The sequence below is a fragment of the Silene latifolia genome, chromosome Y, assembly GCF_048544455.1.
Source record: "Silene latifolia isolate original U9 population chromosome Y, ASM4854445v1, whole genome shotgun sequence".
Classification (NCBI taxonomy): Eukaryota; Viridiplantae; Streptophyta; class Magnoliopsida; order Caryophyllales; family Caryophyllaceae; genus Silene; species Silene latifolia.
Genome location: NC_133538.1, coordinates 228,382,007 through 228,399,802, shown reverse-complemented (window position 1 = coordinate 228,399,802; position 17,796 = coordinate 228,382,007).

Genomic DNA, 17,796 nt, shown 5'->3' with positions numbered 1-17,796 from the left:
GGAGGTCGAGAAGCGAGGCAATGCGCAGATCGGTTGAGAAAAATAAGGAGCTTCTTTGAAAAGAAATTGGTGGAGGCGAGGTTGGTGATCTTGCTCAATACTTCTTCGGGAAAGGCGGGTCGATGCTATGAGGGATCCGGAATCTGACCGGGCTAATTGGAATCCAGACCGGGATGAGATGGCTTTGGACGCTCAGTATCCTGATTTGGCCAATATGGGTCAAGAAGAAGAAGTGGATTCTCCTCCTTCCAAGGCAAAGTCTGATGACCAGGAAATGGCGGATGGTTGTGAGTCGGTCACTGGCTCAAAGATAGCTTAGTTTTGTTTTTCTTTTAGGTTTTGGTCTATCCAGGAGGAATGTCCCTGGAATGAATATTTAGAATAATTTTTTGGCCCATCCAGGGGGGATGTCCCTGGAATGGATGGTTATTAGGTGTGTGGTAAGGCCAATTATTTTGGATGAATAAATATTTGGTCTTTGTTTGTTTCTTTTTGTGTTTTGACAAGGTACTTTTGAAATGTTGGATGTGTCTTTGGATCTGTCCAGTTTTTGACCTGGATCGGGCGTTTTTAGTCTTGGATCTCGCCAGTCCTCATTTTTTTGTATGTTATGGGTGGGGTTGTTGCTGCCTGGAGGGCTTACGTCCCCTACTGTCTGGAGGGCTTATGACCCATCTATGTTATACAAGTCGGGAAGGATTTTTCCACTTTGTATGTTTAAGTGGAGCTCAATATTTAAAGGCTTTGTTTTGCAATCGAAATTTGGATATCAGTTGGATATTTGGTGGGGGTGGCCCCAATCTTTAAGATTTGTTTTAAATAAAATGCAATATGTAAAACAAGTATTGAAGATTTCACTAAGTAAATATGAGAACATAGATAAGTACTTGGGCACATAATTTGAAGAAATCATATACGGCATTTATTCATATAATTGCAAGTATCATACATGTAGTTTCCAGGCAAGAAATGTCAAGGTGAAAAGTTATACCTGGATTGAGAGATATATTCTATATGTGAAATAGTTTTAAATGTGCAATATTCCAAGCTCTTGGGATCATTTCGCCGTCCAGGGTTTGTAATCTATAAGCTCCCTGGCCGACTATTGAATCAATCAGATAGGGACCTTCCCAGGTTGGGACCAATTTGCCAAAGATTCTTTTCTTTTGTGTTTTGGAAGACTTTCCTGAGGACAAGGTCTCCTACCCTGAATACCCTGGCTTTGACAGTCTTGTTGTAGCTTTTCGCAAGTCTTTGCTGATATGCTGCTAATCTGATGCTGGCTGCATCTCTTAGCTCTTCTGTTAAGTCCATTTGTCCTCCATTAGAGGTATATTGCTTGTTATTGTGTTCAGGCTATATCTGGCTGATGGAATGTCCACCTCACTGGGATTATCGCTTCACATCCATAGACCAGGGAGTAGGGGTTTGGCTGTGGATGTTTTAGGCGTGGTTCTGTCACCCCAAAGGACCAGGGGAGTTCTTCACCCATCTGCCTTTTCTTCTTTCCAGCTTTTTCTTTATGCGGTGATTACCACCTTATTCTTTGGATTTCGCCCGACCGTTAGCTTTTGGATATCCTGGTGTGGATGTTACCAGATTGATGTTCCATTGAGCACGGAAAATGCTTGTTTTTTTTCCCACAAATTGCGTGCCATTGTCGCATACTATTTTAGAGGGGATGCCATATCTACATATGATGTTGTGTTTGATGAATGCTATGACATCCTTCTCCTTGACTTGCCTGTATGATTCAACTTCTATCCACTTGGAGAAGTAATCAGTCATTGCTAGCATGAAAACTTTCTGTCCGGGTGCTTGAGGTAGTTTTCCTACTATATCCATGCCCCACTTCATAAATGGCCAGGGTGCGGATATAGAATGTAGTTCCTCGGATGGTGATGGATATATGGTCCGTGAATCGACAAGCTTTGCATTTAGAGTGAAATCCAGCAATCGGCTCTCAAGGTAGGCCAATAATATCCTGTTCTAAGTACTTTGCTTGCCAGGCTTCTTCCACCTTTATGATTTCCATAGTATCCTTCATGGATTTCGATAATATCTGCCGCTTCTTGTGGTTCCAGGCATCGAGGTACGGCCCGACTGCGATTTCTTAAAAAGCACGTTGTCAATAATAGTATATGAAGCACCTTTTATTTTTAGTGCTCTGGCATCTTGCTTATTTAGGGGAAGGATTCCTGTTGTAGCGATCATAGTAGGGTTTTGTCCAAGAATTGGCAATATAAATTGGGAAGCTTTCATTTTGTTTATTTATTGCAGTTCCGTAAATGTACAATGGGTATTTTGTCGAAGTCTAGGGGACTGAAGTTGGATCCTAGACCGGCTAGAGCATCACAGGTATTCAAGTCCCGGGAATTTGGTCAATATTAAAATTGCGAAATTTTGATTTTAACATTTGAACAACATCCAAATAAAGCATCATCTTTGAGTCTTTAGTTGTATATATCCCATTTACTTGATTTGAAATAAGGAGGGAATCAAGACGTACCTTTAGGTTTTGCACACCAAGGTCAATACATACCTTTAGTCCAGCTATTAGGGCTTCGTATTCTGCTTCATTGTTGGTGGCTTCAAATGCTGACTTATAGCCTGTACTATCTTATCCCCTATGGCGATTTTAGTACTACCCCAGGCCTGTGCCCCTCATGTTGGCTGCACCATCGACAAATAGGGTCCATTCTAGGTCTCCTGGTCGTTGGTCGTTTATTTACTTCTTTTATTAGGTCGGGTTCTGGGTCGGACTAAAATCGACCAAAGTCTGCTAGTGCTTGTGACTTAATTTTGTTCTTGGTTCAAATGTTATGTTGTATGTGCTTAGTTTTGTCCGACCATTTACACATTCGTCCAGGATAATTCTGGCTTCCTAAGTCTGATTTGATAGGAAGATTGGTTCTGACTATTATAGGGTGGCTTTCAAAGTATGGTTATAATTTTGTACAACTCATAATTAAGGCTAAAACATATTTTTCAAGCAGGTCATACCTGATCTCTGCATCCAGTAGACTTTTACTTACATAATAGACGGGGTGCTGTTGTCCGTCTCCTTCTTTGACCAGGATCGCACCGACAAAGGTTTTGTGATCGATGTGTATACTTGTCGGGGCTCATCTTTGATTGGTTTTGCCAGGGAGGAGAGGATAGATATATCTTTAGGTCTTCAAAGGCGGTCCGATGATCGGGGTCCATTGAAAGTCCTTGTTTTTCCTTAGCGAGGTTATAGAATGATTTGCACCTCTCTCGATGATCTTGAAATGAACTGTTCGGGGTCGCTATTCTTCGTCGACTTTTGTATGTCTTTGACTGTCTTTGGTGGTTCTAGCTCCAGAATAGCTTTGATCTGTTCAGGGCTGGCTTCTATTCCTCTTTTTGTCACCATGTAGCCCAGGAATTTGCCTGATGAAACTCCGAAGTGGCATTTTTGTGGGTTGAGCTTCATATTGAATTTCTCCAGTATTTGAAAGGCTACTTCCAGGTCTTTGACGTGGTCTTCTGCCTTTTTGACTTGACTACCATGTCATCTATATAGACTTCCATGGTGTCTCCTATCTGGTCTTTGAACATCATGTTGACTAGCCTTTGGTAGGTTGCACCTGCATTTTTTAATCCAAAGGGCATAGCAAGATAACAATGTATACCTCTTTCAAGTGATGAAAGTTGTGCTTTCTGGTCCTTTGGATGCATTTTTATCCGATTGAATCATTGGAGGCATCCATAAATGTTAACATTTCGTGGCTGCGATGGCATCTACCATTGCATCGATGTGTGGCAGGGGAAATGGATCTTTTGGGTAGGCTTTGTTTAAGTCGGTGTAGTCTACACAGACTCTCCATTTGCCATTTTTCTTTTGGACGACTACTACGTTTGCAAGCCAGTCAGGGTACATTACTTCCCTGATCATTCCCATGTCCAGTAGCTTGTCAACTTCTTGGTTGATGATTTCATGCCTCTCTGCAGCGAATTTTCTTCTCTTTTTCTTTGTCTGAGGCTTAAAGGATTTGTCAATATTTAACTTATGAGTAATAACATCAACATCTATACCAGTCATATCAAAATGTGACCAAGCAAAACAAGACATTTTAGTTTTGAGAAAGCTGACCAGATTTGGTCTGACTGAGTCGGGTGCATCGACCCCACAAGTACTTTCCTATCGGGAATTCCGGGTCTAATATGACTTCTCCTGTTTCCATCGTGTGATTGTGCTACATATTCTTCCCCGACGGGTGACTTTAATTGCTATGCAAGGGACTTACCGACTTTGAGGGTTTCAAAGCCCGAGTGTAACATTCTGAGCCGTCCTCTGTTCTCCTCTCGATGGTGGTTATCCCCATTCGTTGGAATTTTCACACATTGATGGTATGTTGATGGGATTGCTTTGACATTGTGGATCCATGGTCTGCCCAGGATTACATTATACGAGGATAGGCAATCCATTACTCCAAATCTTTCATATGAAGCCACGCCTTCCACATAGGTTGGCAGGCTGATTTCTCCCAAGGTGTTCTTCGTTTCTCCACTGAATCCAACCAGGACGCTGGATTTCTTGATGATCTTTCCTTCGTCTATCTTCATAGCTTTAAGGACGTCAAGCATCACCAGGTTGATTGAACTGCCTCCGTCTATCAGGATTCTTGATACCTTTGCTGTGCCAATTTGCATGGTGATTACCAGGCTGTCATGGTGTAGATCTGATATTCCCTGCAGGTCCGAGTCATCAAAGGTAATAGCAGGCAATGACTTGGGCCTGGAAGGAGGTTGAAGTCTGGATTCCCTGGATATTCTTTTGGCAATTTGAGCTGGTGGACCACGATTTACGATCCTCCATTTATGAATTTGACTTCATAGATGGGGGAGGAGGAGGAGGGTCTCTCCGCTTCTCGGATCTCTCTTGTTTTGTCCTTCATCTTTGTTCTTTGGCTGCTGGATTAAGTCTTTCAAGTAGCCTTTCTTTAGAAGATATGCCACCTGTTTCTTGAGTTGGATGCATTCTTCTGTGGTGTGTCCGATGTCCTGATGGAAGTCACACCATCTTGTTGGATCTTTCCTGGGGTTGTCGGATTTCTTTGGCCATCTGACCGTATCTCCCAGGTTTTCGAGCGTTTGATTAATCTGCGGTATTAATAGAGAAGTTATATTCATGAATAGTTGGAAGGCTAGAAAGGTTACCTTTATGTTCTTGTGCCATATTGACTTCGGATCGTTCGGGCCGGAATAGGTGCTGATCCGGGATTGCCTCCTTTCGGTAGGAGCTTTTCGTTAGTGTGTCCATAGCCTTGCTTTCCTCCAGGATGAGTTCGTCCTGAAGTTGAGGTCTTCTTCCAATCGACATGCTCTAAAGCGATGGATTGAACAAGTGGCAAAGGTCGGGCAAGCTTTCTTAGTCAGTCTGCATAGATGTCACTGTCAAGCAGGACTCCTTGCTGAAGGCTTCCGCATTGTTTCTTCATCACACGGGAATGGCCACCTTTTCTTTGACAACTGGCCGAAATTCTTTGAGAGATTCTTCAGAAGAAGTTGCTTTACCCCGAACAGTTCTTCGGGTCTCTTGGCCATATCTCTGCTTTCGCGAATTGTTGATTGAAGGCATTGATTAATTCTCGCAAAATTCTTGATACCTCCATTTGGGAGATTGATGAACCACCGTAATCTTTGCTCCGGTCGGGGTTGTACCAAAGCCCTTGCACATGCGGACTTGCTCGAGTTCATGGGTATTGAGGCGCCAACATTTTTTGTTTGAATATGGCAAAGATGATTTTGTGAATCGGAGGTTCCATCATAAGTTCTCATGGATGGAACAAGAAATTTCTTGGGGAGATCAATCTTTGCAATTTCATCTGCAAAGGGTGAATCTCGCAAAGTCATCAACTTCTACTTGACCCACGTGGTCCGGCACTCCGGGTATATTTTCTATTTTGTTGTGGAGTTTTGGATTTCTGAAGCATAGCCATCATTATTCTTTGTCTTGATTTTGTTTGTCTCATCATTGGGAATGGTTGGGGTACCGGATAATGTATCCTTCTCCGGAGTTCCAAAATTAGAAAAGTCAATATTTTTGATAATGGATGAGAATGGGGTTCCTGGTTCGAATCTGGTCTTGGAGCCCGAAGCCTGATTTTCCAATTTTTTCCTCAGGCTAGACTCGGATTCCTTCAGCCTATTGATTTCTTCACTGGCCGCTTTCTCTTGGATTGTTTCCAATTCTTTGATCTTGGCCAGGGCAGCCGCTAATTGTTGTTCTACGGTGAGTTCCACCATTTTTGTGTGTGAATATTAAATGAAAAATGATAAAGGGAATTTTATTGGTTGAAGAACTAGATGCCCCACGGTGGGCGCCAATTGTTTTAGCAGGATTTTCCTGAATGGATCCGGCCTGATTAGAGAGTAATTTGGGTATCTAGTTCTATAAGTTTGATATGTTGTATATGGATAATCAGGAAAGACTAGGAAAAAAGAATAGTGTTTATATTATTTTGATAAGCTGAATACAAGTTTTGTTTAAGTAAGTGAATGCTCGTAAAAATCATGAAAAGATAAGTAATAGAATAGTTTCACACTAATGAATAATCAATATCTTTGCCAATGCTAGAATTACAGTATTTATAATCATAAAAACGAACGTTATCTTGGTCTTCAACGCCCTCCCCTTTTGTCGGGCCCCATTCACGGATTAATAGGGCATATTCCCTATTTATCCGGTTGACTCGTTCCTATTTGATTGATCCTTAACTTCCTCTTCCTTTGCACGTCCAGGTTCATGGGCAATATGGTTTTATAATTAGACTTAGTCTTCCTTGAGGATAGGACACGAATATATATCTTTATATAACCGTTTTGCTTCTTCCTCAGCTCAATTTAGCTCGCTTTAATACTGCCAGGCTATTCTACTTACCATCGGGCTTCTCTTCCGGGATAAGGCGGCGATTGATTGCAATAATAACTAGAATTGTCCGGTCTTCATCTTCTTCAGTCAGCCTTGTGAGGTCAGGCTAGGTTATGGTCAGGCCAGGCTAATCTGGGCCTAACAATTAGGAAATATAAAAATAGTTTCATCTAGATTTACATACCATAATAATTACGGTATCTCGTTTTTAAGAACTTTTAAGAATTCTATAGCGGATAAATATCCTTTGCTAGCAATAACAAGAAATTTTGACGGTTATGGTTACTCCACATAATGTTTTGTGTAATACCCTTCGTCAAAAGATATTTTTTACATGGTATAAGAGCATCTCCAATGGTTTGCTTTAGGTACTTGCTTGCAATGTTTATAAAATAGCAAGCAAGTAGCTTACCATTGGAGTAACAAAAAAATTGATGTAGCTTATGAGCATTGTAGCTCTACCAAAACATGTAGCTTGGTTTTAGAAAAAAAAAAAGTAAATTTTATATTTGGAGAAATTTTTTATTGTGGGGCCCATAAAGCTAAAAGGCGTTGTAGCCAACCATTGGTGCGGTATGTAGTCGAAGAACAAAATAGCTTAAAAAACCGTATTGACAAATCAAGCTACAACACATTGTAGCTGTCCATTGGAGATAATCTAAGTTGTTTATTTAATGGTTAAATGAGTAGTTCAGTTAGTTCTATTCCAATCGAAGCAAAATCCTAAAGCTATAAGAAGTACTTACACTTATACGAGTATATGATATAAATACTCGAATAATTTTAGCCATAATTGAGTATTCCAATAATTCATCCTATTGGTGGTCTGCAATAATCACTCCATCCTATCAATAATCCCAATTAAATCCAACGTAAGCACAATACCTTCTAATAACGAACTAGCTGATATTTTTTGAAGTTTATGTTGGAATATTTGATAGTTTTTGGATAACCTAGTTGGTATATGTAAAGTTTATGTATAATATTTTCAAGTGATGAATCCAGAACTTGGTTTATTTGATACACATAAACACCACAAAATATCAGCTGGTTTGTTATTAGAAGGTATGGTGTTTAGGTTGGATTTAATTGTGATTATTGATAGGATGGAGTGATTATTGCTGTAATACTACGGTTTTATGAGTCTTGAGGTACTCTATCGAGTGGGGCTTACTCTGTCGAGTAAGTATGTTTTTATACGAAACAATGCTCTGTCTGATGGGTACTCGATCGAGTAAGTGTGGCACTCGATCGAGTAAGGGTCACTCAATCGAGTAAGTTACTTACTCAATCGAGTAAGTTGGTCTTACGGGTTATTTTAGCCGGGTTTTGTTAATAACATTTGATTAGTATAAAAGGATTCCGTCACCTTTCTTAATCAGTTTTCACTTTTCTAAAACCTTTCAAGAGAGAAAAAGAGTTACGTTGTTCTCCTTCTTCGCGTTGTTAGCAAATCCCAAAGGCTAAGGTGGTCGGATCGTCGTGTTCTTTACGCCGTTGAGTTCGTCGTGTCGAGGGTAAGATCCTTGTATAGTTTTTATGTTATTTCATTGAGTTTGGTTAAAACCCTAATTGGGTAGATTTGGGGGTTTTGGGTGATTTATATGTATGTGGTAGTAATTGAATGTGTACGTGTTATAGGAGAAGGATTCGTAGAGGAGAATTCTGATTAGCTGCTAGATCGTCTGTGGTGATTGCTTTTCCAGGTAGGGTTTTCCCTACTCAGTATTAATTAAATAAGTGTGGTTGATGATTACTGTTGTTGTTGTATATCGTATTGGCATTGGATTCTAATTTGGTGGTTGTTGATAGTGTAATATAATTGTGTTGTATAACTGTCTGTGATATTCGGGGCGCGTCCCTGGCTGATTGGAGTCACTTACGGGAAAGGCTTCACGCCCTTGGTTCGCCCTCTGTGGAACCCGCCACAGGAGGGAATGTGCACATTAAGGAAACTTGGATTTATCGCTCAGTGGTGATGAACGGGGATTTAATGGGTACGGCTGCGGTCCCCCACTTGCGGTATGGAGTACTTGTTGCGATGGGTACTCTGGCATGACTACACACTTTAGTGTGTAGTCAGTTGTGTGGAGATTGGTTATGGAGACTGGAGAATTGTTGTGTTGTTGAGCTGTTTTGGTACTTGTTCGTTGTGGCTTTGTTTTATTTAACTAGTATTGACCCCGTTAATTGTCTTAGAAACTGTGGTGATCCATTCGGGGATGGTGAGCAGTTATTGAGCAGGTATGAGACGATGCGCATGGGATAGTTGGGATGAGTCGTCACGTAGCAGTTTTAGAAGTCTTCCGCTGTGTCGAACTTTTTGTAGTTGTTTAGTAGTTGACAGTTTTATTAGTAGACAGTTTTGGAATTGATGTATTTCAGTTAACAGTTTTGGGTTTTGAACATGTAATCGCTTAAACCGTTTCTACTTTTAAATTATGTTTCTTCATTGTCTTATGATTATCATTGCCTCGGGTAACCGAGATGGTGACGTTCTTATACCTAAATGGTCCTGGTAAGGCACTTGGAGCATGGGGGTGTCACAATTGCAGATTACCAATAGGATGGATTATTGTTATGAAATAATCCTTTAATCAAAAGAATCATCATTTTTCAGTAATTTGCCGCGATAGTTAGATACTTAGGTTATTATAGGTGATTTTATGTATGATGATCCTTTACGAGGTGATTTATATATCAGCTAGTCTTGCTATAGACGGATATATCCGTCTATAGCTAAAGACGGGTCAAATAGCTTGAAAGTGGTAATATTTTTACCCTCATCACCCCACTTGTTGCTTGTCCTATTACGAATGTGATATTGTATTTGACCCGTCTTTAGTTATAGACGGATATGTGCCATCTATAATGAGATTTTGTGTATATAATAATTAACCAATTAACGTTGAATGCTTGGGCTGCAGTTGGTTTGTGTTCTACTTCGTATATGTTGCTAAGTTGGTAATTACTCCCTCCATACCAAACCAATGGTAACATGGTAAAAAAAATGGGGTTTTTAAGAAAAGAGGGTAAAAGTAAGGGTAACGAGGGAAAACATAGGTGGGGTACGTAATTGTGGGTTGGTAGGTGGGGTATGTAATGACATTTTCTGTAAATATCAAATGGGTATAAGGATAATTTGATAATGTTGTGGAGCAAATAAGAAATATTACAATTGATGTGGTACGATCATATTGGATAAGTATTACCATTGATCTGATATGGAGGGAGTACAAATTAAGATCAAAGTACAAATAACAATCATTTCATGGATTTGTGCTGTAAAGCTGAAGCTGAGCTGATACTCCACATTTTTCTGGGAATGGGACCAACGTTACTATACTCAGCCTCGTGTCCCTTCACTTTCGTTACCCAATCAATCAAATTATATTTGTATCTTAAGGTAGGGTCCCTTGATTATAATCATAGTCAACTCTTGATGTATCGTCACAGAGGGAACAATTCGTCTCATTGTAGATGGACACTATCCATCTAAAGCTATAGATGGATATTGACCCTCTCACAAAATGCAAGTGGGAGGGCAAGTGGGAGTATCCATTTCCCACTCACTTACACTATCCACTCTCATTTTATGAGAGGGACACTATCCGTCTACAATTTTAGACGGATAGTATTCGTCTACAGTTTTAGACGGATAAAATGAAACCTATCATCAAACAATAGTCTATTTTTCATTCAAATGTCGGTATGAGTCCAATTTTTGTTGGTATTGTAACTAGCACAAAATCTTATTATAGACGGTCACTATCCGTCTATAATGAAAGACGGGTCAAATATAATACCATTTTCCTAATAAAACAAAAGACAAGTGGGGTGGTGGGGCCAAAAATATCACCACTTTCATTGTATTTGACCCGTCTATAGCTATAGACGGATATACCCGTCTATAACAAGACTAATTGTGTAACTAGATCATATGAGCTGAGAAACAAAAATAATGTTTTCTAAATATTTCATTACTAGTATAAATTTGTTGGTTTTATTTTTAAACTTGAAATTTGTACTTTTAACCTTGGATTATACTAGAGGTTATACAAGAGGCAAAGGAATTTGATATGCAAGTGGAACACGAGGGCATGCCGTGAGGGCTTAGATTAACGCGAACAATATCGTACTATTATGGACCTGGATATAGATGCAGATGCAGTAAGGGCCAACAAGAGGTATTGTGAAGAATCACATGTAGTTCTCACACATCGGAAAAATAAAGAAGAGTGATCTAGCTTATAACCCAAGGAGATACTCCGATCTACCCACTGCCAATTTGTTTTGGGATGGAACCTCCATGTACTTGTAAAGTGGACACTCTCTCCCACTCGAGGGCGCGGCCCAAGCCCATGTGCGAATCTAACATTGTATAAGAGCCCAAGGTTTAGTCCTGGGTTGTGAGGCGAAGACGGGTCCGAAAAGCGACGACGTTCCCGTCCGACGAAAGAAAAACTGGGCCACTATTTAGCAGGTCCAAAAAGCGAGGACGTTCCCGCTCGACGAAACAGGTTCGGAAAAAAAACGAATAGCGTTCCTGTTGATCGATAAAAAATGAGACCTTACATGTGAGGGGACGTGTGAAAAATCACATGTAGAGTCTCCTACATCGGAGAAATAGAGAACAATGATCTTGCTTATAACTCAAAGGGCTACTCCATCCATTGCCAATTTGTTTTGGGATGGAACCTCCTTAGACTTGTAAAGTTAACACTCTCTCCCCCTCGAGGACGCTGCCCATGTCCATGTGCGAATCTAACATATATCGACGCTTCTTCACAAAAGTTCGAATGTGGAGTATGTATTTACTAGCTAGTTCTTTTATTCTGGATTCCAATCAATAATAACTTTTACACTTGTACTCGGTCGGATTTTCATGTAATGTGAGTTAATTGCACAAGGTTAATTAGACATGTAATACTTGTTGGGTTAAAACATCCAACAAAAGGTATTCAATTTGCTAAGTGTTACATGTACATAAATTAATGATGTATAAGTAACATTTAGATAGTGTTAAATGATGGACAATGCATTTGCTAAACATTACGTGAAATTGCTTTAGCATTTGGTGAAACGAATGAATTATTATTAATTCATTTGTTTAGCATAGAATTATTTTATGATTTTAAAATCTAACGTCATTTTACGTGGCTGTATAAAGGATGGCAAATCCTTTGGAAAAATTATCTCACAAAATGTAATCAAACAAAGTGACTAAAAAAGTCGGGGCTTGAGGGTGAGGTGGAGTACAGTTGGTCTTTTTATACAATAATTTAAGAAGTTACTCTAGGGGTGATATTAGTGGCATTGACTAATATTACTGGAGGGCTAGAGGTTGTTATCTTATATTATTGTGGGTTTCGAATTGGTATTTATTCGGGATGGTTACGTTGTACTGGTACTATATTATTATAGTGGATTCTAGTCAATTTGTCTAGTGGGTTTTACTTCCGGTTTGGAAGGTTTTGCCCTGGGTTTGACCCTAAAATATTGTCTCATCTTAATATTGCTTACATTTCTTTACTTTTACGGTGAACTTGTCGATTGGTTGCTTCCGTTGCGCATGGGAGATTGGCGCTAAATTCCCAACAGTGGTATCAGAGCCACTAGGCTGGGCTGGTGGCTGGTTTAATTGGCAAGGATGTCAAATATGGGGTCTCAATTTGCAGTTCCAAAATTTGATGGTAAAAGTAGTTTCACCCTTTGGCAAAGAAGGATGAAGGATCTCCTGGTTCATCTTGGCTTGGCTAGAGCCTTGAAAGGAGTTGACGGTAAGCCGGAGAAGATGAGTAATGCCGACTGGGAAGAGGTTTGTACTAAGTGTGCAAGTACTATTAGGTTGTGCATCTCGGATTCTGTCATCAATTCTGTTCTTGATGACGACTCTCCATCAGTGATATGGGAAAAGTTGGAGAAACTCTACATGGCGAAGAGTTTGACCAACAAGTTGCTTTTGAAGCGGCGGTTATATCGGTTGAGGATGGATGAGGATGATAATTTAATTGGACATGTGAATTTGTTCAATGGACTGTTAGACGAGTTAAAGAAGATCGAAGTAAAGCTTGAGGAGGAAGATAAGGCGTTATTACTCTTCAATTCTCTCCTGGACACATATGAGACTTATGTGGATACTATTTTGTGCGGTAAAGACACCATCACAGTGGAGCAAGCACAAAAAGCTTTATTGTCCTTTGATGTGAGGAAGAAGGACAAGGCTGGGGTACGGAGTGGCAGTACGGGTACAGTTGCAGTTGCTCGAGATGGGAGAAGTCGATCGTTTAACAGGGAGGATGGATCGAAGCATGACAGGTCTCGATCCAGGAACGCTTCTAGGAATAATGATGTGAAGTGTTTCAAGTGTGGTGACCTTGGGCATATTAGGCGGTTCTGTCCTAAGAATTGCGGGAATGAAGAAAACAAGGGCAACACCAGCTTGGTTGCCGGTGAAGGAAGTAGTGGTTGTTTCCTTACCGATGGTAGTGACATATTTGCAGTCACGGATGTGAACGACATGTCTTCCAAGAAAGAATGGATATTAGATTCTGGTTGTGTCAACCACATTTGCACCCGGAAGGATAGTTTTGATGAGCTCCAAGAACGCGTGGCTAGGAAATTGAGTTTGGTTGATAACTCAATAGTTGATGTCATGGGTGTTGGGGTGGTGAAAATCAAAATGTCAAATGGGGTGGTGCACACTTTGGAGAAGGTTGCTTATGTTCCAAAGTTGCGGCGGAATCTAATTTTACTTAGTCAACTGGACTCCGAAGGTTATGGGTGTAAAGCTCATGGGGGAGTAATGAAAGTGACTAAGGGTTCTATGGTCCTCATGAAGGGGGAGCTACGTCGTGGTTTATACCGTCTGGATGCATATGTAGTAAAAACCTCACAGGATGGCTGGAAGCGGAAAAATCGTGCACGTGTTTCGTTCGTGGAAGAGGCGGCGAAGGTAGATTGTTTTCAGGTTACAGATGGGCGCAAAGGGAAAATTCCTGCTGGTAGGAAGGTGGAGAGCAAGAGGTTTCTCTCCGGAGTCAAGTAACGCCATTGACTGGATTTAGGCTGTACACGGTGCATTGGCCATGATATTGAGTTAGGGGTGGGGACCGAATACTAACTCGGGTGTGCAGATGGCAATTTCATAAGGCCAATGGTTGATTCCTCGGTGGTGGTCTCTTGTGTTTGAGGGGGAGATTTGTTGGGTTAAAACATCCAACACAAGGTATTCAATTTGCTAAATGTTACATGTACATAAATTAATGATGTATAAGTAACATTTAGGTAGTGTTAAATGATGGACAATGCATTTGCTAAACATTACGTGAAATTGCTTTAGCATTTGGTGAAACGAATGAATTATTATTAATTCATTTGTTTAACGTAGAATGATTTTATGATTTTAAAATCTAACGTCATTTTACGTGGCTGTATAAAGGATGGCAAATCTTTTGGAAAAATTATCTCACAAAATGTAATCAAACAAAGTGACTAAAAAAGTCGGGGTTTGAGGGTGAGGTGGAGTACAGTTGGTCTTTTTATACAATAATTTAAGAGGTTACTCTAGGGGTGATATTAGTGGCATTGACTAATATTACTGGAGGGCTAGAGGTTATTATCTTATATTATTGTGGGTTTCGATTTGGTATTTATTCGGGATGGTTACGTTGTGCTGGTACTATATTATTATAGTGGATTCTAGTCAATTTGGCTAGTGGGTTTTACTTCCGGTTTGGAAGGTTTTGCCCTGGGTTTGACCCTAAAATATTGTCTCATCTTAATATTGCTTACATTTCTTTACTTTTACGGTGAACTTGTCGATTGGTTGCTTCCGTTGCGCGTGGGAGATTGGCGCTAATATCCCAACAATACCCTGACGCAAATTGAAAGAGATGAATACTAGTGATGATATTGAACAATAACTAAATTTACTTGAGGAGTTGAAAATGTTAATTAGCTTAACTTCAAGGTGGGTGACCAAATGGCTAACTATATATAAAAGTTACATGATGCTACTTAGTACTTATTACCGAATATTGGCAGATTTCAAGGGCATAAATTTATGCAATTGCACAATAATTTGACATAATAATAATAATAATAATAATAATAATAATAATAATATCATAATTACACATATTAATAGGCCACATCGATAAAGTTAAAACTGACAGAAGTAAATTTTTTTTTTTGGTTAAATGTAAGTAGTATATAAAAAAAACCGAGTAAAAGCATCCATGTACAAACTATTCGGGTTATCCACAAACAACCGGATCACCCATAACACCAAAACAACTCTTTTTTTCTTATCTCTACCTACTTTCTAACATTACCCAACAAAATCAGATCCCCCTTTTTTCTATCACTAGACGATGAAGATCCCATCCTCATCCTTTGTCATCATCAGCAACCAACATAATCCATCCAACATAAACCATCTCCAAATCTTCCATCATATCTCCCCAAATCTCGTCTCATACCATCGCCTATGTTTCGCTGCTAACGGCTGTCTGATTATCTTCCCAGATCGGATTTTGACTTCATGAATGATCCTTTGGGCAACATTCTCAGGTCTCTCCACCATTCCTTCAATTCGAGCTTTATTTCGTTGATTCCATATGTGGTATACCCCCGCCATAAGCACCATCACCTGGAGTCCTCGTTGGAGCTTCGTTCCTCGTCTGTGCACACCCCATTCCAGGCTCCTGTCCCAAGGTATGCTCATCTTACCCCTTGAATTTAATTCGTTAATAATCCTTCTGCTATAATCACATTTCCAAAACAAGTGTTCTTATGTTTCCTCTGATTGTTCACACAGACAACAAGTTGCCTCATCACAAACCCCTATACGATGTAGCTTAGATTTACTATTGAGGGATTCATTCATAATTAACCAAGTGAATATGTTGTGTTTAGGTAAAGACCATCTATTCCACACCATACTCGCCCACCTGACCTTAGGACCCTGTTCTCTCATCCACTCATAGCAGCCTCGAGCTGTGTATCCTTTGGGTTCTATACTCCAAATCCCATTATCATATCCCTCAGCCAGGTCCTCTCTTGTTTTGCAAATCTTTCGCCATGCCCAACTTGACTCATTGGTAGGGGTATACTCCACCCATGGTTTATCCCTTATGTATACCTGATGAACCCATTTAACCCACAAGCTGTCCTTTTTCTTTGCTAACCAATTCACCAGTTTTTCAACTATGGCTTTATTCCAAAGAACCTGGTCTCGAATACCCAGTCCTCCTTCTACTTTAGGTCTGCAAATAGTTTTCAAAGCCACTAAAGGAACTCTCCTGTACTCTACATTCCCATCCCAAAGGAAGTTTCTGCAAATGGCCTTAATATTATGAATAACTCCTTTTTGAAGTATAAAAATAGATGCCCAGTAAGAATGCAGGGTTGTTAGAACAGCTTTTATGAGTACCAGTCTCCCAGCATAAGACAACTTTTTGGCACCTAATCCATGAATTCTTAGACATATCTTTTCTATCAGCACCTCACAGTCCTTCCTCCTAAGCCTTGTAGTTTGGATGGGCATCCCAAGATATTTGAAAGGAATGGTTCCTTCCTTAAAACCAAACACACTAAGGATGTCTTGTTTAAGTGTCTTAGAGACCCCATTGAAATAAGCATTAGACTTAGAGGGACTAATTTTAAGACCTAAAGTTCTTGAGAAGGTATTGAAAGCCTTTAAAATAAGCATCATAGAAGTAGCATCCCCCTTGCAGAACATCAGAACATCATCTGCAAACACAAGGTTAGTAAGTTTTAATTCCTTGCATATAGGGTGATATTTGAAATCTCCTCTCCTTGCAGCATAGCTCATAGTTCTGGTTAGATAGTCCATGCATAGAGTGAATAGTAAAGGGGATAAGGGATCCCCTTGCCTCAACCCCCTCTTCCCCTGGAAAAATCAAAAATTCTCTCCATTAAGTGGGAGTGAAAATGAGGCTGTGGAGACACATTGCATGATCAGCTCTGTAAATTGTGTAAGAAATTTCAAAGCATTCAGTAGTTGGTTGATAAATTTCCACTCAACTGTATCATAGGCTTTCTAAAGATCAATCTTAAACATACACCTAGGAGAGCTTGTGGGCCTGTTATATAGTCTTATCAAATCTTGGCATATGAGAACATTTTCTATGATACTTCTTCCTTTTATGAAGGCTCCCTGATTTTGATCAACAATGTCAGGTAGGATACTCCCAAATCTTGAGCATAAAATCTTTAAAATGGCCTTATAAATCACATTATAACAAGCAATAGGCTTGAATTGAGTGACATTTGAAGGTCTTTCACACTTAGGAATGAGGGTCAAAGTAAACTTAGAACCTTCTATTATTATGTACTCCATAATTAACTCCAAGTCAAATAGGGAAAATTACTTTTAACTTACCTGATCCCTAGACATTTGCCTATGAAAGTGGAAAAATAAAGCAAGGTGAGATAGTGGAGTACTATAAAATTAGTATTATTGGCAGACTAGATTGAAGTGTTCCACGATAAAGCTGGAGGAAAACAGTGAAAATTACTCCATGAAATCCATAATTGTTCCTTTTTCTTTATAAAAATTGGTTATACCACATTACCGGCCACTGTATATGTAATTTAAGACAAATTCTTATTTTAGACCGCCATATTCGTCTGAAATGGTTAGATGGATACCATTTCCTCTCACAAAAAACCCATTTAGGGTGTGAGTGGGAAAACACATGGGGTGTCCCACCATTCATGTGCTTCTCACTTGTGAGAGGTCTTATTGCAGTCTGAAATATGGCGGTCTGAAGCAAGACGGACTGGTAATTTAATACTACGTAGAATGTTATAATTGGACATATTGTCTATCATAATAAAACAAATAAGATTCCTTATTGGCTTTGGTGTCG